Consider the following 23,948-nt stretch of genomic DNA (forward strand, 5'->3'; position numbering starts at 1 on the left):
TCTTCTATACCGCTGATTCTCTCTTCTGCCTCATTTAACCTAGCAGTTAGTGCCCCCATTTTTGATTGCACCTCATCAATAGCCTTTTTGATTTCGACTTGGTTAGATTTTAGTTCTTTTATTTCTCCAGAAAGGGTTTCTCTAATAACTTCCACGCTTTTTTCAAGCCCAGCTAGTATCTTTAAAATAATGATTCTTAACTCTAGGTCCGACATCGTACTAATGTCCGTATTGAGTAGGTCCCTGGCTGACGGTACTATCTGTTGTTCTTTTTGCTGAGGTGATTTTTTTCGTCTTGTCATTTTGTCCAGAGGAGAACAGATGAATGAGAGAACAAAATGCTAACCGGTTAACAACGTCCCCAGCAAATATACTGTATACAAATCAGAAAAGACCTGAAACCAGGGGAAAAGAAAGGGAAAGAAAGAAAAAAGAAAGAGAAAAGAAAGAAAGAAAAAAAAAAGAAAACCATTAAAAACAAAAACAGAACAATACAATAAAAAACGAATATGATCAACTATGATCAGGCTAGTGCATAGATCAGTGCCACACAGTAGATTTTGGGCGTATTTTGTTCTGTTAGAAAAAAGTGCCTCCTGAAATTTTAAAGGAAGAAAGACTTATATATGTACAAAATAAGAGTTGATACAATGAAGGGATAGAAGTTGATTGTAAAGATGAAAAGTATAAAAGATTTTATAAAAGGAATTGATATGATAAGAAGTTGTTTGAAAAAAGAAAGAAGAAGATTTAAAAAAACAAAAAGGGAGAGAATGTGATCAGGCAGGAGACTAGAACAAAACCATACACTATTGATTAGGGTATATTTTGATCTGTTAGAAGAAACTGTATCTCAAAATTTAAAGAGAGAACAACTTATATATATGCCAAAAATAAGGGTAACTACTATGAAGGGATAAAATATGACTCTACAAATGAAAAATAAAAAATGTTTTTTTAATAAAAGGGAGTGATAAGATGTTGGTTGAAAAAGGGAAAATAAAAATTCAAAAAACAGTTAAAAAAATTAACTTTGAAAAACTATTGAATCATGGTAAAAAAAAAGCCATGAGTTCTATGTGGAGCATTCCCTTAGCGCTGGAATTCTCCTGTTCTCCTTGATCAGTAAACTTGGTCTTGGCTTGCTGGCTGTTCGTGCTGATCTCCTGGGGGAGGGGCCTGTTGCCGTGGTTCCCAAATGTCTTTGCTGGAGGCAGAATTGCCCCACCCATGTCGGTCCCAGCTAAGCAAGCTGCTTGGGTTTGCTCTCAGGAGATTTTGTTCCCTGAAAGCTTTCTGTACGGCTTTGGAGGATGACAGTGAAAATGGCGGCCTCCCAATCTCCGCCTGGAGGAGCTGAGAACTTGGGGCCCCGCTCCTCAGTGCGCCCCCAGAGAAAAGCAGTCAATCACTCCCGTCTCCCCGGTCTCCGGCCGCACTCCGTGCTCAGCCGACCTGTGACCGAGCGTTTTTTATCTCTGGCACCCGACCCCGTGTGGAGTCTCCAAACCCAGCAGATCCCTGCAGTGCGCTCCCATGCCACTCCTCCCGGGGGAAGAAGGGGAGTCTCCCCGGATCTGCCACTTGTTGGGTCCCTGCTGGTGGAGCAGTGGCCTGACTGGGCCACATATCACAGTTTATGGCAACCCCGAGCTGAGAGTCTGCACCTCGGCTCTGTCTCTGCGGCCGGCTTCCCCGCTCTGATACCTGGGAGCTCTGCCGCACTCAGGCACCCACGGTTTTTCTGTGATCCCGAGGGTCCTGAGACCACACTGTCCCGCGAGGGTTGCACCCCCCACTTAGCCACTAGAGCGACGTCCCTCCGCGGAGCCGACTTCTAAAAGGTCCAATTTTGTGCTCCGCGGCTCTATCAGTTGCCAGAAGCGGCGGACGGAGGCCCCCTCCCCCACCGTCTATCCTCCCGAATATCGCCTCGGATTCACTTCTCCACACGTCCTACCTTCCAGTAAGTGGTCGCTTCTGTGTTCAGAGAGTTGTTGCTACTCTCCTCTTCGATCTCCTGTTGAGTTCGTAGGTGTTCAGAATGGTTTGATCCTTATTCATCTGAATTCCTGAGACCGGTCGAAATCCAGGTCTCCTACTCCTCCGCCATCTTGCTCCACCCCCTGACATTGGTCTTCTTAATTATTTTTTGGATTTGATATCATAAGAAAACACATCAAAGGCCAAAATAAACAAGTGGTAGAGCATCAAACTATGAAGCTTCTGCATAACAAGGGAACCATCAACAAAGTGAAAGAGCAACTATGGAACTGGAGAAAATATTTGCACACCATATATCTGATAAGTGATTAATATCCAAATTATATGAAGATCTTGTACAAGTTAATAGCATAAAACCAAACAGTCCAATTAAAAATGGGCAGAGGAACTGAACAGACATTTTTCCATAAAAGATGTACAAATGGCCAACAGGTGCATGAAAAGGTGTTCAACATCACTGATCATCAGGGAAATGCAAATCAAAACCACAATGAGGTATCACTTCTTATCTGTTAGAATGACTATCATCAAGAAGACAAGAGATAACAAGTGTTGGTGAGAATGGAGAAAAGGAAACTTTTTTTTTAAAAAAAGATTTTATTTATTTGTCAGAGAGAGAGAGAGAGTGAGCACAAGCAGGGGAAGCAGCAGAAGGAGAGGGAGAAGCAGTCTCCCTGCTGAGCAACGAGCCTGATGCAGGACTTGATCCTAGGACCCTGGGATCATGACCTGAGCTGAAGACAGATGCTTAACCGACTGAGCCACCCAGGTGGCCCAGAAAAGGAAACTCTTGTGGACTCTTAATGGGAATTGGTAAATTGGTTAATGACTATTGTAAATTGGTGCAGCTAATATGGAAAGCACTATAGAGGTTCCTCAAAACTGTAAGTAGAACTACCATATGATTCAGCAATCCCACTTCTAGGAATATATCCAAAGGAAATGAAATCCATATCTCAAAAAGATATCTGCATCCCTAGGTTCATTGCAGCTTAATTTACAATATCAAGACAAGGAAATAGCCTAAGTGTTCCTCAATAGATGAATGAATAACAAACTGGTATATATATATATTTTGTGTGTGTGTGTATATATATATGTAGTATATATGTTATATATCTTATATATATATGGAATATATACATATATTCCACAATATACCACACACACACACACACACACACACACACACACACACACACTAGAATATTATTCAGGCATAAAAAAGGAAATCCAGTCATTTGTAACAACATGGATGGACCTTGAGAGCATTATGCTAAAGGAAGTAAGTCAGAGAAAGATAAGTACTGTATGTAAAATCTTAAAAAAAACAAACTCATGGAAACAGAGAACAAATTGGTGGTTTCCACAGGCGGGGTATGGGGGTGGGATGGGGGAAATGGGTGAAGGTGCTGAAAGGTACAAACTTCCAGTTATAAGATAAATAACTTTTGAAGATATATATATATATATAAAAAGGTAACTTTGAGAGAGAGAAGTAAATCCTGTTGTCAGTCCAGCATCTTGAATCAAAACTATTATAACTGTAGCTAAATTTTGTGATTTTACTTTGTTGTATATGTCCCATGCTAGACTAGAATCCAAGAAGGCAGGAGTCATATATTTCATTTACTTCTCAATGCTAAGTGTCTGACTTACTCCTCAGCACAACAAACATCCTCAATAATTATTTGTGATACTAGATTCAGTTAATACACAAACTTGATATAGTGAGTGCTCTCTTTTTCCTTTTATTAAATTTTAATGTGATTTTCTCTTTAGGACTAGTGGAACAGATTTTCCATCCAATATTAGCTGCTCCTCACCTGAGAGAGACAGAGTGCCTCCCTGAGAGTAGAAGCTCAGCAGTGCTGTTGGAGATTGAAAGTGCAGATTTCTCACTGTTTATCCCCTCTGCATTCCTAGCAGTAGAGAATGCCCACAAGGAATAAAAGAGGAATTAGAGTGAAAATAGAACCTAGTAAATTGCATATGCATGGCTCTCTGGTAAGTCATAACTGGAAAATGAAGGTGGGATCTGAAGACAAAGAGGAGGCCATCGATTTAATTCCCTTAATTTTAGGTCTTAAAACCCCAACCCACTCCCTTTCTGTGCCCAGATATGGGAGATTTTGTTTGAAAATTTGGTTGCAATACAAATACTCAGTAATTTGTAAGGAGAATTTGGAGCTATAGCAGAATGTAAAACAGTATGGAGGTTCCTCAAAAAGTTAAAAATAGAACGACCCTATGACCCAGCAATTGCACTACTAGGTATTTACACACAGGATACAAAAATACTGATTTGAAGGGGCATATGCACCCTGATGTTTATAGCAGCATTATCAAAAGTAGCCAAATTATGGAAGGAGACTAAATGCCCATTGACTGATGAATGGATAAAGAAGATGTGGTATATATATATAATCAAATATTACTCAGTCATCAAAAAAATGAAATCTTGCCATTTGCAATGACATGGATGGAACTAGAGTGTATTATGCTAAGTGAAATAAGTCAGAGAATGACAAATACCATATGATTTCACTCATATGTGGAATTTAAGAAAAAAACAGGTGACTATGGAGGAGGGGGGACAAAGGGAGTGAGGCAAACCATAAGAGACTCTTAACTAGAGAGAACAAACTGAGGGTTGATGGAGGGGAGGTGGATGCGGGATGGGCTAGGTGGGTGATGGGTATTAAGGAGGGCACTTATTGTCATGAGCACTGGGTGTTATATAAAAGTGATGAATCACTAAATTCTACTTCTGAAACCAATATTACACTATATGTTAACTAACTAGAATTTTGATAAAAATTTGGAAAAAAAATGCAAAAAGAATGGTTGTTTTTCAGATTTATTTCTGTGAAATTGATCATAGGCTCTTATCCAGGTGAGTTTATGATACTTAGATACAAAGCAAAATAGAGTCCACTACTATACTTACAGATCCTCCAGACAGGCAGTGAAACAGAGAGAACATATTTCCTACGTTTGAGATACATTAACCGCACCAGTGCTCCCAACCATCTCTGCCCAATTGTATTAGTGATCCTTCTTCCTGTATGGAAAAACAAACAAGGGAGAGGAGGGGGGAAAGGTAGAGCAGAAGTTTCACTCCTATTATTTCCCTCTTGTGGTGAGAGGAGCAAAAGCCTTCCTCTATGGAAGTGGAGTAGAAGAAGTAAAGTTCTTCCCTAATGGGCCGCAGATGGCTCCTTTCACATTCTTTGGGTGAGACTGATAATGTTACATGGGGGTTGGAAAATGTGGGGAGGTGGAGGACACTCTTTTTGTGTTGGGTCATAAATTATGTCTTAATAAATTTTGAAAGAATAAAAACTTACAGAGTATATTCTCTAACCAACATAATTATACTGGAAACTGATAACAATAGGATGTCATGAAAAGCTCCAAACACTTGGAAATTAAATAATACACATCTAAATAATTCATGGCTTAAATAAGAAATTACAGAGAATGTAAGAAAATATTTCAAACTAATTGATAATGACAAACAGTAAAAGTGGTGGAATGCAAGTAAGAAATTAGAGGAAAAATTATACTTTTAAATGCTTATATTAGAAATATTTAGTATAAATTTTCTAAGTTGACAGGAATTCAGAAAAAGAAAAATAAATTAAGCCTAAGGTAAATAAGAGTAAGGAATTAATTAAGATAAAAGTAGGATCAATAAAATAGAGAAGAAAGAAAATAAAAAAATCTTAAAGTCGATTATTTGGAAAGATCAATAAAATCAACAAAGACCTAATAACACTTATCAAGGACAAACAGAAAATGGGGTGATATCATCAAGATGGTAACAGAAGTTGCCCGACGTTAGTCCCCTTCACAAGAAGACCAACTAGCAGCTATCCAGAGATAAGACACTATTGTGAAAATCCCATAATCACGGGGGGAGGCTGTACTATCCTCCTGGACCACAGAGACCCAGAAAAACTGCATTAGAAGAGTAAGAGGAGAGGTTTCACTTTGCCTGCTTTGCCCCTCTCCCAGGACAGCATAGCACTGCACTGAAAGGTCCTATCCAGTTTCTCTAGTGAGAAAGGAGAGCCTCGTATGGACATCCAGCCCCACCAACATTGCAGGATGCTTTCTGGGAGACCCACTAAGGTCTTGCCTCATAGGGATCATGAGTTAATCTGCATGGCTTGAGCACTGGACATGATATAGGGATGGAAAACAGGGCTAGGGCTTTATTACCACAACCAGTGCTCAAATGCTGGAGAACAGCCTTCCTGCTGTAGTAGAACCTGAGTTCTCAGCCAGTGGTTCACCCCGTCTGTGGAGCAGAGCTCATGGATCTATCTGGCCAGTGAGCTCAGTTGGCAGTTCTGCCTGATTTGAGTCCCCAGCCAATAGGCATTACTAGCCTTGGAGTCTATTCTATGATGCCATCCAGGCAGGGAGACAAATTCACAGCCCCACTCACTGTTGAGCATAGTCTCTGGTTGTGCTTGACCAGGAAGCCTTGTCCTGGTCAAACGATAAAAAATGATTTTCAAAGAATAATAAAATAATAAAGTGAGGAAAAAAAATGATAAGAAACACTCCACCCTAAACAAACTGAAAACCAGCAACCCTGTGCAACTTCTAGCCTGCATAACCTAACAGTGACCCTGGATCTAATATAACCTTGGAGCCTAGCCTACATCTCACTCAGTCTAAGTTCTGGCCTGATTGTTGAACACAGCCCATGGCCTTGCCTATGCAGAGAGCCCAGCCAGTAACCCTGCCCAATCAAAGAGCATATAGCCTGTGGACCTACTCAAGCAGGAAGCCTGGACAGTGGCTCCACCTGACCACAATATCAAGCCTTGTGCCACTGTTGCTACCAGCTGTCCTGTTCAATACCCCAAGCTGAGCTGAATAGCAAACCTGTAGAGTATGGAAAGGAGACTGCTTACTCCAATGCACAGATAGCAATGCAACGATATGAGGGTCCCAAAGATTCAGGTAAACACAACACCACCAAAGGAATCTAATAAAACTACAATAAGAAAATGGTGATGTAGGAATTGTCTGACAAGGAATTTAGAATAATCCTTTTAAAGAAGTTCGGTGAACTACAAGAACACATAGACATACAAACAAATAAAATAGGTTAACAATTCATGAACAAAATGAGAATATTAGCAAAGAAATATTAGCAAAGAAATTATTTAAAAAAACCCTAAACAGAGTCTTTTCTTCACTTTTCTTTTTCTTCGTGTTTGGTAAAGGAGAAAAAAAATCACAAAATGAATCTGACTGGTTTTACCTTAATTTCTCATCACAAACCCCCAAGAGATATTCAATAATGTCTGTGACTGAATAATCACTCACTCAAAAAAGTTGTTCTTCCTTTCTTTTTTTTTTGCCTTTCACTTTTTTTTATTATTATGTTCAATTAGCCAACATATAGTAATTAGTTTTTGATGTAGCGTTCAATGATTCATTAGTTTCATGGAACACCCAGTGCTCATCACAACGCATGCCCTCCTTAATACCTATCACCCGGTTACCCCATCCCCCCACCCCCCTCCCTTTTGTAACCCTCAATTTTTTCCTGGAATCCAGAGTCTCTCATGTCCCTGTCTGATTTCTTCCCATTCAGTGTTCCCTCCCTTCCCCTATGATCCTCTGACACTATTCCTTATATTCCACATATGAGTGCAACCATATGATAATTGTCTTTTTCTGTTTGACTTATTTCACTTAGCATAATACCCTCCAGTTACATCCATGTCAATGCAAATGGTAAGTACTCATCCTTTCTGATGGCTGAGTAATATTTCATTGTATATATGAACCACATCTTTATCCATTCATCTGTTGAAGGGTATCTCAGCTCTTTCCACAGTTTGGCTATTGTGGACATTGCTGCTATGAACATTGGGGTGCATGTGCCCCTTCTTTTCCCTACAGCTGTATCCTTGGTTTGAATACTTAGTAGTGCAATTGCTGGGTCATAGGGTAGCTCTATTTTTTTTTTTAAGATTTTATTTATTTATTTGACAGAGAGATAGTGAGAACAGGAACACAAGCAGGGGGAGTGGGAGAGGGAGAAGCAGGCTTCCTGAACAGCAGGGAGCGTGACGTGGGGCTCGATTCCAGGACCCTGGAATCATGACCTGAGCTGAAAGGAGATGCTTAACAACTGAGCCACCCAGGCACCCTGGGTAGCTCTATTTTTAATGTCTTGAGGAACCTCCATACTGTTTTCCAGAGTGGCTGTACCAGCTTGCATTCCTACCAACAGTGTAAGAGGTTTCCCCTTTCTCCACATCCTCACCAAAATTTGTTCCTTGTCTTGTTAATTTTTGCCTTTCTAACTGGTGTAAGGTGGTATCTCATTGTGGTTTTGATTTGTATTTCCTTGATGGTTAGTGATGTTGAACATTCTTTCATGTGTCTGTTAGCCATTTGTATGTCTTCCTTGGAGAAATGTCTGTTCACATGTTTTGCCCATTTCTTGACTGGATTATTTGTTCTTTGGGTGTTGAGTTTGAGAAGTTCTTTATAGATTTTGGATATCAGACCTTTATCTGTAATGTCATTTGCAAATATCTTCTCCCATTCTGTGGGTTGCCTCTTAGTTTTGTTGACTGTTTCCTTTGCTGAGCAGAAGCTTTTTATCTTGATGAAGTCCCAAAAGTTCATTTTTGTTTTTGCTTCCCTTGCCTTTAGAGACATGTCTTGAAACAGAAACTAGAGGAACAGTAGAACAGATCAATGAAACTAGAAGCTGGTTCTTTGAAAGAATGAATAAGATCGATAAACCACTGTCCAGACTTATCAAAAAAAAAAAAAGAGGGGTGCCTGGGTGGGTCAGTCAGTCAAGCATCTGCCTTCAGCTCAGGTCATGATCCTGGAGTCCTGGGGTCTAGCCCCACATCAGGATCTCTGCTTGGTGGGGAGCCTACTTCTCCCTCTGCTCCTCCCCTCTGCTGTCTCTCTCTCTGTCTCTGTCAAATAAGTAAATATTAAAAAAAAAAAGAAAAGAGAAAGGACCCAAATTTAAAAAATCATGAATGAAAGAGGAGAAATCATGACTAATACCAAGGAAATAGAGACAATTACTAGAACTTATTACCAGCAGCTATCTGCCAACAAACTAGGCAACCTGGAAGAAATGGATGCATTCCTGGATACTTATAAACTACCAAGACTGAAACAGGAAGAAATAGACAATCTGAACAGACCAATAATCAGCAAGGAAATTGAAACAGTAATCAAAAATGTCCCAAAAAACAAGAGTCCAGGGCCAGATGGCTTCCCAGGGGAGTTCTACCAAACATTTAAAGAAGGAATCATACCTATTCTACTGAAGCTCTTCCAAAAAAACAGAAATGGAAGGAAAACTTCCAAACTCATTCTATGAGGCCAGCATTACCCTGATCCCCAAACCAAAGACCCCATCAAGAAGGAGAATTATAGACGAATATCCCTGGTGAACATGGATGCCAAAATACTCAATAAGATCCTAGTCAATAGGATCCAACAGTACATTAAAGGATTATTCACCACGACCAGGTGGGATTTATTCCTGGGATGTAAGGGTGGTTCAGCATTTGCAAATCAATCAATGTGATAGATCACATTAACAAAAGAAGAGACAAGAACCATATGATCCTCTCAATTGATGCAGAAAAGGCATTTGACAAAATACAGCATCCTTTCCTGATTAAAACTCTTCAAAGTGTAGGGATAGAGGGAACATACCTCAATATCATAAAAGCCATCTATGAAAAGCCAATTGCAAATATCATTCTCAATGGGGAAAACCTGAGAGCTTTTCCCTTAAGGTCAGGAACATGACAGGGATCCCCACTCTTATCATTTTTGTTCAACATAATACTGGATGTCCTAACCTCAACAATCAGACAACATAAAGAAATAAAAGGCATTCAGATTGGCAAAGAAGTCAAACTCTCTCTCTTCACAGGTAACATGATCCTTTATGTGGAAAACCCAAAAGACTCACTCCAAAATTGCTAGAACTCGTACAGCAATTCAGCAACATGGCAGGATACAAAATCAGTTGCATTTCTGTACACTAGCAATGTAACTGACAAAAGAGAAATTAAGGAATTGATTCCATTCACAATAGCCCCAAACCCATAAGATACCTAGGAATCAACCTAACCAAAGAGGTAAAGGATCTATACTCTAGAAAGTACAGAACAATAATGAAATAAATTGAGGAAGACATGAAGAGATGGAAATATATTCCATGCTCATGGATTGGAAGAAAAAAATTGTTAAAATGTCCATGCTGCCCAGAGCAATCTACACTTTCAATGCAATCCCTATCAAAATACCATTGACATTTTTCACAGAGCTGGAACAAACAATCCTAAAATTTGTATGGAACCAGAAAAGACCCTGAATCACCAGGGGAATGTTGAAAAAGAATGCCTGACTTCAAGCTATATTACAAAGCTGTGATCATCAAGAAAGCATGGTACTGGCAAAAAACAGACACATTGACCAATGGAACAGAATAGAAATCCCTGAAATGGACCCTCAACCCTATGGTCAACTAATCTTCGACAAAGCAAGAAAGAATATCCAGGGGTTGGAGCAAGATGGCGGAGGAGTAGGAGACCTGGATTTCGTTTGGTCTCAGGAATTCAGCTGAATAGGGATCAAACCATTCTGAACACCTACGAACTCAACAGGAGATCAAAGAAAAGAATACCAACAACTCTCTGAACAGAAAAGTGACCACTTACTGGAAGGTAGGATGCGCGGAGAAGTGAATCCGAGGTGATATTCGGGAGGATAGACGGCGGGGGAGGGGGCCTCCGTCGGCCGCTTCTGGTATGTGATAGAGCTGTGGAGCACAAAATCGGAACTTTTAAGAAGTCGGCTCTGCTGGTCGCTCCAGTGGCTAAGCAGGGGGTGGAACCCTCGCGGGACAGTGGGGTCTCAGGACTCTCGGGGTCACAGAAAGACCGGGGTGCCTGAGTGCAGCAGAGCTTCCGAGTATCGGAGTGGGGAAGCCGGCCGCAGAGACGGAGCCGAGACGCGGGCTCTTAGCTCGGGGTTGCCATAAACTGTGATCCGCAGCCCAGTCGGGCCACTGCTCCTCCAGCAGGGACCCAACAAGCAGCAGAGCTGGGGAGACTCCCCTCCCTCCCCCGGCAGGAGCGGCGCAGGAGCGCACCGCAGGGATCTGCTGGGTTTGGAGACTCCACACGGGTTAGGGTGCCAGAGATAGAAACACTCGGTCACAGGTCGGCTGAGCACGAAGTGCGTCCAGAGACTGGGGAGATGGGAGTGACTGACTGCTTTTCTCTGGGGGTGCACTGAGGAGCGGGGCCCCGAGGTCTCGGCTCCTCCGGGGTGGAGATTGGGAGGCCACCATTTTCACTCTGGTCCTCCAAAGCTGCACCGAGAGCTTGCAGGGAACAAAAGCTCCCGAGAGCAAACCCGAGCAGATTGCTTAGCCCGGACAACAAGGGCGGGGCAATTCCGCCTCCGGCAAAGACATTTGGGAACCACGGAAACAGGCCCCTCCCCCAGAAGATCAGCACAAACAGCCAGCAAGCTAAGACCAAGTTTACCGATCAAGGAGAACGGGAGAACTCCAGGGCTAGGGGAATACTCCACATAGAATTCATGGCGTTTTTACCATGATTCATTAGTTTTTCAATGTTAATTTTTTTAACTTATTTTTTGAATTTTTCCTTTTCCCTTTTTCAACCAACATCTTATCAATCCCTTTTCTAAAAAAACATTTTTTATTTTTCATTTTTAGAGTCATATTTTATCCCTTCATAGTAGTTACCCTTATTTTTGCAATATATATATATAAGTTGTTCTCTCTTTAAAATTTTGAGATACAGTTTCTTCTAACAGATCAAAATATACCCTAAATCAATAGTGTATGGCTTTGTTCTAGTCTCCTGCCTGATCACATTCTCTTCCTTTTCTTTTTTCTTTAAATCTTCTTCTTTCTTTTTTCAACCAACTTCTTATCATATCAATTCCTTTTATAAAATCTTTTATAATTCTCATCTTTACAGTCATCTTCCATCCCTTCATTGTATCAACCCTTATTTTGTACAGATATAAGTTTTTCTTCCTTTAAAATTTTAGGAGGCACTTTCTTCTAACAGACCAAACTACGCCCAAAATCTAGTGTGTGGCACTGATCTATGCACTAGCCTGATCATATTTGATCATATTCTGTTTTTTTTTGTTTTGTTCTGTTTTTGTTTGTTTTTATCTTTTTTTTTCTTTCATTCTTTTTTTCTCTTTCCTTTTTCTTTCCTTCCCTTTGTTTTCCCCTGGTTTCAGGTCTTTTCTGATTTGTATAGAGTATATTTGCTGGGGACGTTGATAACCTGTTAGCATTTTGTTCTTTCATTCATCTGTTCTCCTCTGGACAAAATGACAAGACGAAAAAAATCAGCTCAGCAAAAAGAACAAGAGGTAGTACCATCTGCCAGGGACCTATTCAATACGGACATTAATACGATGTCAGACCTAGAGTTCAGAATTTTGACTTTAAAGATACTAGCTGGGCTTGAAAAAAGCATGGAAGTTATTAGAGACACCCTTTCTGGAGAAATAAAAGAACTAAAATCTAACCAAGTCGAAATCAAAAAGACTATTAATGAGGTGCAATAAAAAATGGGGGCACTAACTGCTAGGATAAATGAGGCAGAAGAGAGAATCAGCAATAGAGAAGACCAAATGATGGAAAATAAAGAGGCTGAGAAAAAGAGAGAGAAACAACTACAGGATCACAAGGGCAGAATTCGAGAGATAAGTGATTCGATAAGACAAAACAACATTAGAATAATTGGGATCCCAGAAGAAGAAGAAGAAAGAGAGAGAGGGGCAGAAGGCATATTGGAGCAAATTATAGCAGAGACGTTCCCTAAGGTGGGGAAGGAAACAGGCATCAAAATCCAGGAGGCACAGAGAACCCCTCTCAAAATCAATAAAAATAGGTCAACACCCCGACATCTAAGTGTAAAACTTACGAGTCTCAGAGACAGAGAGAAAATCCTGAAAGCAGCTCGGGAAAAGAGATATGTAACCTACAATGGTAGAAACATTAGATTGGCAACAGACCTATCCACAGAGACCTGGCAGGCCAGAAAGGACTGACATGATATCTTCAGAGCACTAAACGAGAAAAATATGCAGCCAAGAATACTATATCCAGCTAGGCTCTCATTGAAAATTGAAGGAGAGATAAAAAGCTTCCAGGACAAAAAAAACTAAAGGAATGTGCAAACACGAAACCAGCCCTCCAGGAAATATTGAAGGGGGTTCTCTAAGCAAAGAGAGAGCCTAAAAGCAGCATAGATCAGAAAGGAACACAGACAATATACAGTAACAGTTACCTAACAGGCAAGACAATGGCACTAAATTCCTATCTTTCAATAGTTACCCTGAATGTAAATGGGCTAAATGCCCCAATCAAAAGACACAGGCTATCGGATTGGATTAAAAAACAAGACCCATCAATATGCTGTCTCCAAGAGACTCATTTTAGACCCAAAGACACCTCCAGATTTAAAGTGAGGGGGTAGAAAACCATTTACCATGCCAATAAACACGAAAAGAAAGCTGGGGTGGCAATTCTTATATCAGACAAATTAGATTTTAAAACAAAGAGTGTAATAAGAGATGAAGAAGGACACTATATCCTACTTAAAGGGTCTATCCAACAAGAAGATCTAACCATTGTAAATATCTATGCCCCGAACATGGGAGCAGCCAATTATATAAGGCAATTAATAACAAAAGCAAAGAAACACATTGAGAACAATACAATAATAATGGGGGATTTTAATACCCCCCTGACTGAAATGGACAGATCATCTAAGCAAAAGATCAACAAGGAAATAAAGACTTTAAATGAAACACTGGACCAAATGGACTTCACAGACGTATTCATAACATTCCATCCCAAAGGAAGGAATACACATTCTTCTCTAGTGCCCATGGAATAGTGCTCGCTTCGGCAGCACATATACTAAAATAGTGCCCATGGAATATTCTCCAGAATTGATCACATCCTAGGTCACAAATCAGGTCTCAACCAGTACCAAAAGATTGGGATCATTCCCTGCATATTTTCAGACCACAATGCTTTGAAACTAGAACTCAATCACAAGAGGAAAGTCGGAAAGAACTCAAATACATGGAGGCCAAAGAGCATCCTACTAAAGAATGAATGGGTCAACCAGGAAATTAAAGAAGAATTTAAAAAATTCATGGAAACCAATGAAAATGAAAACACAACTGTTCAAAATCTTTGGGATACAGCAAAGGCAGTCCTAAGAGGAAAGTATATAGCAATATAAGCCTTTCTGAAGAAACAAGAAAGGTCTCAAATACACAACCTAACCCTACATCTAAAGCAGGTAGAGAAAAAACACCAAATAAAGCCTAAACTCAGCAGGAGAAGATAAATAAAAAGATCGGAGCAGAAATCAATGAAATAGAAACCAAAAGAACAGTAGAACAGATCAACGAAACTAGGAGCTGGTTCTTTGAAAGAATTAACAAGGTTGATAAACCCCTGGCCAGACTTATCAAAAAGAAAAGAGAAATGACCAAAATCAACAAAATCATGAATGAAAGAGGAGAGATCACAACCAACACCAAAGAAATACAAACAATTATAAGAACATATTATGAGCAACTCTATGCCAGCAGATTAGATAACCTGGAAGAAATGGGTGCATTCCTAGAGATGTATCAACTACGAAAACTGAACCAGGAAGAATTAGAAAACCTGAACAGACCTATAACCACTAAGGAAATTGATGCAGTCATCTAAAATCTCCCATAAAACAAGAGCCCAGGGCCAGATGGCTTCCCAGGGGAAATTCTACCAAACATTTAAAGAAGAATTAATACCTATTCTCCTGAAACTGTTCCAAAAAATAGAAATGGAAGGAAAACTTCCAAACTCGTTTTATGAGGCCAGCATTACCTTCATCCCCAAACCAGACAAAGACCCCATCAAAAAGAATTACAGACCATTATCCTTGATGATCATGGATGCAAAAATTCTCACCAAAATACAAGCCAGTAGGATCCAACAGTACATTAAAAGGATTATTCACCATGACCAAGTGGGATTTATCCCTGGGCTGCAAGGTTGGTTCAATATCTGCAAATCAATCAACGTGATACAATACTTTAACAAAAGAAAGAAGAAGAATCATATGATCCTCTCAATAGATGCAGAAAAAGCATTTGACAAAGTACAGCATCCTTTCTTGATCAGAACTCTTCAGAGTATAGGGATAGAGGGTACAAACCTCAATATCATAAAAGCCATCTCTGAAAAACCTACAGCGAATATCATTCTCAATGGGGAAAAGCTCAGAGCTTTTCCCCTAAGGTCAGGAATGGAGCAGGGATGTCCACTATCCCCACTGCTATTCAACATAGTATTAGAAGTCCTAGCCACAGCAATCAGACAACAAAAAGAAATCAAAGGCATCCAAATCGGCAAGGAGGAAGTCAAACTCTCACTCTTTGCAGATGATATGATACTGTATGTGGAAAACCCAAAAGACTCCACCCCAAAACTGCTAGAACTCATACAGGAATTCAGTCAAGTGGCAGAATATAAAAATCAATGCACAGAAATCAGTGGCATTCCTATGCACCAACAACAAGACAGAGGAGAGACAAATTAAGGAGTTGATCCCATTTACAACTGCACCCAAAACCATAAGATATCTAGGAATAAATTTAACCAAAGAGGCAAAGGATCTGTACTCAGAAAACTATAACTCATGAAAGAAATTGAAGAAGACAGAAAGAAATGGAAAAACGTTCCATGCTCATGAAATAGAGGAACAAACATTGTGAAGATGTCAATGCTACCTAGAGCGATCTACACATTCAATGCAATCCCCATCAAAATACCATCCACTTTTTTCAAAGAGAGGGAACAAATAATCCTAAAATTTGTATGGAACCAGAAGAGACCCCGAATAGCCAGAGGAATATTGAAAAAGAAAAGCAAAGCTGGTGGCATCACAATTCCGGACTTCCAGCTCTATTACAAAGCTGTCATCATCAAGACAGTATGGTACTGACACAAAAACAGACACATAGATTAATGGAACAGAATAGAGAGCCCAGAAATGGACCTTCAACTCTATGGTCAATTCATCTTTGACAAAGCAGGAAGAATGTCCAATGGAAAAAAGACAGTGTCTTCAACAAATGGTGTTGGGAATATTGGACAGCCACATGTAGAAGAATGAAACTGGACCACACACAAAAATAGACTCCAAATGGTTGAAAGACCTAAACCTGAGACAGGAGTCCATCAAAATCCTAAAGGAGAACAGAGGTAGCAACCTCTTCGACCTCAGCCACAGCAACTTCTTCCTAGAAGCATCGCCAAAGGCACGGGAAGCAAGGGCAAAAATGAACTATTGGGATTTCATCAAGATAAAAAACTTTTGCACAGCAAAAGAAACAGTCCACAAAACCAAAAGACAACTGACAGAATGGGAGAAAATATTTGCAAATGACATATCAGTTAAAGGGCTAGTATCCAAAATCTATAAAGAACTTATCAAACTCAACACCCAAAGAACAAATAATCCAATCAAGAAATGGGCAGAAGACATGTACAGACATTTTTCCAAAGAGGACATCCAAATGGCCGACAGACACATGAAAAAGTGCTCAAGATCGCTTGGCATCAGGGAAATCCAAATCAAAACCTCAATGAGATACCACCTCACACCAGTCAGAATGGCTAAAATTAACAAGTCAGGAAATGACAGATGGTGGCGGGGATGAGGAGAAAGGGGAACCCTCCTACACTGTTGGTGGGTATGACAGCTGGTGCAACCACTCTGGAAAACAGTATTGAGGTTCCTCAAACAGTTGAAAATAGAGCTACCATAGATCCAGCAATTGCACTACTGGGTATTTACCCCAAAGATACAAATGTAGGGATCTGAAGGGGTATGTGCACCCCAATGTTTATAGCAGCAATGTCCACAATAGCCAAACTGTGGAAAGAGCCGAGATGCCCATCGACAGATGAATGGCTAAAGAAGAAGTGGTATATATACACAATGGAATATTATGCAGCCATCAAAAGGAATGAGATCTTGCCATTTGCAAAGACGTGGATGGAACTGGAGGGTGTTATGCTGAGTGAAATAAGTCAATCAGAGGAAGACATGTATCATATGACCTCACTGATATGAGGAATTCTTAATCTCTGGAAACAATCTGAGAGTTGCTGGAGTGGTGGGGGGTGGGAGGGATCGGGTGGCTGGGTGATAGACATTGGGGAGGGTATGTGGTATGGTGAGTGCTGTGAATTGTGCAAGACTGTTGAATTACAGATCTGTACTTCTGAAACAAATAATGCAATATATTTTAAGAAAAAAAAGAGAAGATAGCAAGAGGGGAAGAATGAAGGGGATTAAGTCGGAGGGGGAGACGAACCATGAGAGACAATGGACTCTGAGAAACAAACTGAGGGTTCTGGAGGGGAGGGTGGTAGACTGACGTGTTATTGTGGTGATGGGTATTAAAGGGGGCACATTCTGCGTGGAGCACTGGGTATTATGCACGAAGAAGGAATCATGGAACACTATATTAAAAACGAATGATGTAATGTATGATGATTAACATAACAATAAAAAAATTAAAAAAAAAGAATATCCAGTGGAAAAAAGAGTCTCTTCAACAAATGATGTTGGGAAAATTACACAGCCACATGCAGAAGAATGAAACTGGACCATTCTCTTACACCATACACACAGATAAACTCAAAATGGATGAAAGACCTTAATGTGAGACAGGAATTCATCAAAATCCTAGAGAACATAAACAGTTGCCTCTTTGTCATTGGCCACAGTGACTTCTTTCAAGAAAAGTTGTTCTAAATACACTGGAGAGGTAGTAAGGTGTCAGATTATGCATGACCTGGATTTCTTTAATTAGGTAAAAATGTCTTGATTCTACTATATTCTAAACACTGCGTGAGACACCACAATAATGGGGACCAAAACTGACAGGGATCTGTCCACCCAGTTCATGTGTAATGTTGAGTAGCCCTTTTTTAAGAAAGCTAGTTTTTTTTAATGAACAATAGGAAGCTACTGATACTATAATGTAATGTGAAAATCGTAAAGGAATCTCGATAAGGGCAATGACCTTAACTACTTTATTCACTGTTTTATGCCTGTGACTATTCTCGTGCTGGCTATATGGTTGATAATAATAAGTAAATATTTATTGAATGCCTGAGATTTACATAGGGTAAATTAGTTGTCCATATCCACGCAGATATCAAATAGCAGAGTTGAATTAAGGATAATATAAAAAAACAGGTAATAGGATAGTTTCATTAAGAAATTCTGGAAAGGTTCAATATAACATTTCAGGATGTTGAAAGTGGTGTAATGTTTAGAAGGATGGTCTGTGGAGTCAATCTGATAGATACAGATTTGAATTTCAAGTCAGTTTCAAATCCTGTCCTTCACATTGCAACTACTGGCACCCAGTAACACCATAACATAAAGTGAGATGAAGGTTCCCAAAAGATCAGCTCATCAGCCCCAGGGTTTTAGTAACCGAAACTAGGACTGTTCCTAGATGGTGTGGAGAAGGGGGTGGGACAGTGTGAGGAATTGACTGTAGATCATAAACCCTCTAGATTTTTTCATCAGAGTCAAGGAAGCAGCTCTTGTTCTGGTTAGTGGATGCAGGCAGCTGACTCCTTAAGCAGGACTCAATATGTTGCATCATTGGTGAGTTTCAGGGCTAAGGGAAGAAAACCATGCTGTGCTGGGCCCACAACAGCTGAGTTGCCAGAATATTCAGAACATGAGGCTTTCTCTGCATTCTTATATTGGCTCTCATGATACTAGAGGTTGCATGGGGGTGGTACCAGTTGCATGAACATTCAGAAGAGAAAGATCTAGAGTCTCAGCAATTCCATGTCATTGAATACAACAGATCCCATATTTTATATGGCTGGAAATTTCATGCAAGTACATGATTGAAATACTTCTGGCCTGCCCAGAAAAGCAGTGTAGGGGTTCCAGAGAGTGGAATTATGGTTCTGGGACAGGGACAGTGCTTTGAGTTCTAGTATGACACTGAGCACCCAGGTCCGTTAGGGTCAGGGAAAAAACTGGTGAAGAAATTTGGTTATTGCCTTCCCCCAGCATGTTTGAGCAGAGTAGTATTAACAAGAGAGCAAGTCTCCTCTGGTTATTATTTGGATCCATATTCAACAGAAACGGATCTCTGTGATTTTCTCCCAGTGGTCCTAGTTTTTATCTCTTCTTTTTGAAAGTCAGTCATATATTTGGGAGGCATTGCTTAGGTAAAATATCTTCACTTTCCTAAATTGTTCCTCATCATGAGTTCTTAAGGATCTTTTTTATCCTGGACATCTTATTCTAGGTGGTCAAGTTACAAAAAATATTCCTGAAATCAAGGTGCACTGAACTGGACACTATTCTAAGCATGGTTGAACCAAAGCAAAGAAAAATAGAAGAACCATCACCTTCCCTCTGATCACTGTTACTTCCTTTAGTAGAGAGTCAGTTTCTAATAATTTTTATTGACCGAATATGTCAAAACTTTGACTCATATTTATGCCCAAACTTCTACCTGGCAATATATCCAGGCATCTGACCCTTTTTCTCTGTTCCTATTCCTCTGTATCTTCTCCTTTTTTATCCTTTATATTAAGTACACTCTTAGTGAAATCCAGGTAGCAGAAGGATGAACTTAATTTAGATCCATTCTTTACAGTATGAGGAAAGAATGAGGACAGGGAGCTGGGTGGATAAAAGACTGGGATTTGTGAAGCATGTTCATGCATAGGGGCTACACATAAGGGGCAGGAAAAAGAACAAAGAGCCAAGGAAGGGGTCTTTCAGAGGTGGCAGAATAGGCAGGAAAAGATAATGAGTACAGGGTGAGAAATAAAAGTAACAGTGGTTTGAACTATATTCTGTATTCTCTTCCTTTAACTCTAAGCTTTCAAGTGAATTCAAACTCATTTCTGTAGAAGTCAGACTCGTGTACATTTTGATAGCTTACAGACTCTATAAATTCAACATATCAAAATTGGATCCATCATCTCTACCTCTACAACATACATCAAATATTTTCACAGACTGTCTTATGAAATTCAGTCATTTAATCCAGAAGAGATGGGAGAACTTAAGAATTCCTAACCTCTCTTCTTCTATAGAACTACTCAGTCTAATCTTTGCTTATGCCATTATATTTATACCTCTAAAAGATGCTCCTTTTCTACATCTTTAGAGCCATTCTAGAGGCATTTATTTACACAGTGATCACTTCTCAACTGAACTACTGAAGCTGACAGTCGCTTCTTTTGTCTCTTCTGGTTCCTTAAGTTTGGGTGTAAAAGAAAGAGGAACAAGAGAGATTTGGTATCTTTGTTCAAAACTGAAATCATGGTCTTTACAACAAATGGGCATGTGGAATAGATCTAGAAATTTATTAAGACACGAGAGACTTCAGCATTTTGAATATCCATAGGAAGGATCTATGGAGAGATTGACTACACAGGAAATGGAATGGATAATTAAAAAGTCAAAGTTTCTAAGAAGATCAGAGATGGATAGACACTATATCAGAGGTGGGAGGATTGTAACTAGGAGGATGGATAGATCTTTGAGTTGGCTAGATGCAAAGAGAAGAGCAAGGTATAGGTATTGATGAGTTTGTGAGTCTATCATAGATACTGAGGAACTTGCATCTGATAGCCTCTCCTGTCTTTGTGGTGCTGTTGGGGAGGATCTTCTAAGAGAGGAGAGGATGAATTTACCATTTAGAAAATATTTAGAAAATGCAAAAAATTGCTTGCAATGAGTGAAGGAGCAAATTAATCAGAGGTTATTATAATGGACTTTCTCATTAAGCGCTCATTTGAGGTTAGTGGTCATAAATGTTAATGAAAACAGCCTGCCTTTGAGCATAACTTTCTATAGGAACATTGAACTGTATTTGTGCAGGCTTGAATTAAGGATGAGTTGTGCTTGTAGTACAGTAAGTCAGAATGATAGAGGATTTTATGGGACTTTCTTTATATTTAATCGAGGTTTATTTTTTCTGCTTTATTATAGGGTTGGAAGTATATCATAAATTTTTTCATCTCAAATTGACTTTGATGTGTGATAAAAACTGAGGAAAAACTAATTTACCACTAATAAATCATGTCAGCAATACATATTGAAAAGACCCAAGTTAAATGGGACTTTATGCCATCTTTACTATTCTAGATTACTCTGTAACTAGTGAACATTTCTGACCTGTGCGATCTATAATTAGTAAATTTGCTCTATCAGTATCACATGTCAGTCTCCCTTGAAAAATTTGTGCAGCTTTACAGTATAATGAGGTAATTCTTTTCCTTCCAAACCTTGTGGGTAGTCTGTCTTATTTGTTTTTCTGAATTAACTTTAGAAATAATTTGCTAAGTTCCCTCCCTACTCATATATATCTTCACTGAACTTTGCTTTCATTTGGGATTGTTCTTCTATATTCAACAGTTTTCTGGATGAGTAAGTGTTAATATTTTGACAGTTTTGTTTTCTATTAACCTAATTCCTGTGTCTTACTGTACATAAACCCAGGTGAAACTGTTTAGGATTTATCTCATGATATCACCCAGCAACTACTCCACTGCTCTAGTCTCTGAATTCCTTCTCATCTGCTTCCCTAACTACCAGAGTTGGCAGCACTGGCTGTCCCTGCCCCTCAGCCTCCTCTTCCTCCTGGCCATGGGGACCAGTCACCCTCTTGATCACCATCTGGCTGGAGGTCTGTCTGCACAAGCCCATGTGCCACCTGCTCAGCCCACTCTCCCTGTTGGACATTGTGCTCTGCCTGCCTGTCATCCTCAAGGTCCTGGCCATCTTCTGGTTTGATCTCAGGTCCATCAGCTTCTCAGCCTGCTTCCTCCAGATGTTTATCATGAATTGCTTCCTCGCCATGGAGTCCTGCACATTCATGGTCATGGCCTGTGACCGCTATGTGGCCATCTGCCACCCACTGCGATACCCATCCATCATCACTGACCAATTTGTGGCCAAGGCTAGCGTCTTCATTGTCACCCAAAATGCCATTCTCACTGCACCTATTCCTATTCTCACTGCTCGACTCCATTATTGTGGGAAAAATGTCATTGAGAACTGCATCTGTGCCAACTTGTCCGTGTCCAGGCTCTCCTATGACAATTTCACCCTCAACAGAATCTACCAATTTGTGGCTGGTTGGACTTTACTGGGGTCAGATTTCATCCTCATCTTCCTCTCTTCCACCTTCATCCTAAGAGCTGTGCTTCGGTTCAAGGCTGAGGGGGCTGCCGTCAAAGCCCTGAGCACGTGCGGCTCCCACTTCGTATCCTGTTCTTCAGCACCATCCTCACCATCCTGCTGGTTGTTGTGTTGACAAATGTGGCCGGAAACAGGATCCCCATGGACATCCTCATCTTGCTCAATGTCCTTCATCACCTCATACCTCCTGCTTTGAAACCTATTGTATATGGATTTCGAACCAAAGAGTTAAAGCAGGGGTGTCAGAAGTTATTGTGGAAGGGGCTTTGAATACATAGAAGGGCACCTCTATAGAAATGTCTATTACTATTTCCTTTGTTTCTAGTCTGGGATTTGTTATTCCAGACAGTAAAATAATGCTTGGATAGCAAATATTTCCTACCCACTTTCTGTCCCTCTAGTATCAGGAATTACTATGGATCTCTTAGTACCTGACCAAAGTTCATTTGCCTATTCAGGTACCTAAACTTAGGTACCTAATTTTGTATGTAGACATTTATATTTTTAAATCATCTAATCTTCATAATAGTTCTACAGGACAGGGATTACTGTCTCATGTTATACATTAGAAAATAAAAATTTGTGGAGAAATATTGACAAAGGTCACATTTGGTGAGTGGTGGGGCATCAATTCAAGTACAGGTTATCCGACTCCAGAGACTTTTCATGACACAGCACTCCTTTTCTCAGGTACAGTTGAAGCTCTAGCTCTGCCGTTCAGGCCATGATCTCTGTGTCATTTTTGTTTTTTCTTTTTCTTTTTCTTTTCTTTTCCTTTTTTTGTAGAGAGGGAGAGGCCAGGGAGGGGCAGAGGGAGAGGGAGAGAGAGAATCTTAAGCAGGTTCCATGCCCAGCATGGAGCCTGATGTGGGCCTTGATCTCACAACCCTGAGATCATGACCTGAGCTGAAATCAAGAGTCAGACGCTTAACTGACAGGAGCACCCAGGTACTCCCCTGTGTCATTTTTCTGAACCTGCTGCTGCCAATAGGCATCTTTCTAGACCATTCCCCTTCAGATTCAGGAAGAAGTAAGCAGAGGCACATAGCTCAGAAAAGTTACCATGTTTTTTTGATCATGACTGTTCAAGATTCTATTATAAAGGCATAATTTTCATAATAATACCAGTTTATGTCCAGCAGAATCCTCACACACCTTCAAACTCTTTGTGGAAAGGCCAGGACACTGAGGACCCAAGTGGAGGTAGAAGTGGGAATGAGAAGACCAGAAGGCAAGAAATGGTAAAACTGGCGTGGTAGTATAGGGGACATCCTGCTTACTGAAGACTATGTCCCATGTGGTCTGGAGCTGCACTCAAAAACCTTAAATGAGAGGAATATAAGTATAGCATATTGTTAAAATTCTGGAAGTCACAATCTGGTAACAATGGGTGAGGAAACCTATATATTATTGTAGCTGGTAGGGAGTGATGTCATTATTTATGTGGGTATAGGGAATTTAGGGTTCAGGCTCATCAAATAACATTACTCAATGGTCAGATATAATTTTTATTTGCAAAATTCTATAGGGTGAAAGCAAGAGCCACTCTCTTAAGAGATCCTTAAACACTGATTCTGGTGAGTAGATTCCAAA

The 23,948-nt window shown here is 40.1% G+C and overlaps 1 pseudogene; it reads left to right on the forward strand.

Moving 5' to 3' along the window:
• The first annotated feature begins 21,677 nt into the window (after positions 1-21,677).
• On the forward strand, positions 21,678-22,625 carry LOC114203861 (olfactory receptor 56A1-like; annotated as a pseudogene).
• The last annotated feature ends 1,323 nt before the right edge of the window (positions 22,626-23,948 follow it).

This window comes from Eumetopias jubatus, unplaced genomic scaffold, assembly GCF_037043125.1.
Source record: "Eumetopias jubatus isolate StellerSeaLion01/CBP00866 unplaced genomic scaffold, mEumJub1_p1.0 scaffold_13, whole genome shotgun sequence".
Classification (NCBI taxonomy): Eukaryota; Metazoa; Chordata; class Mammalia; order Carnivora; family Otariidae; genus Eumetopias; species Eumetopias jubatus.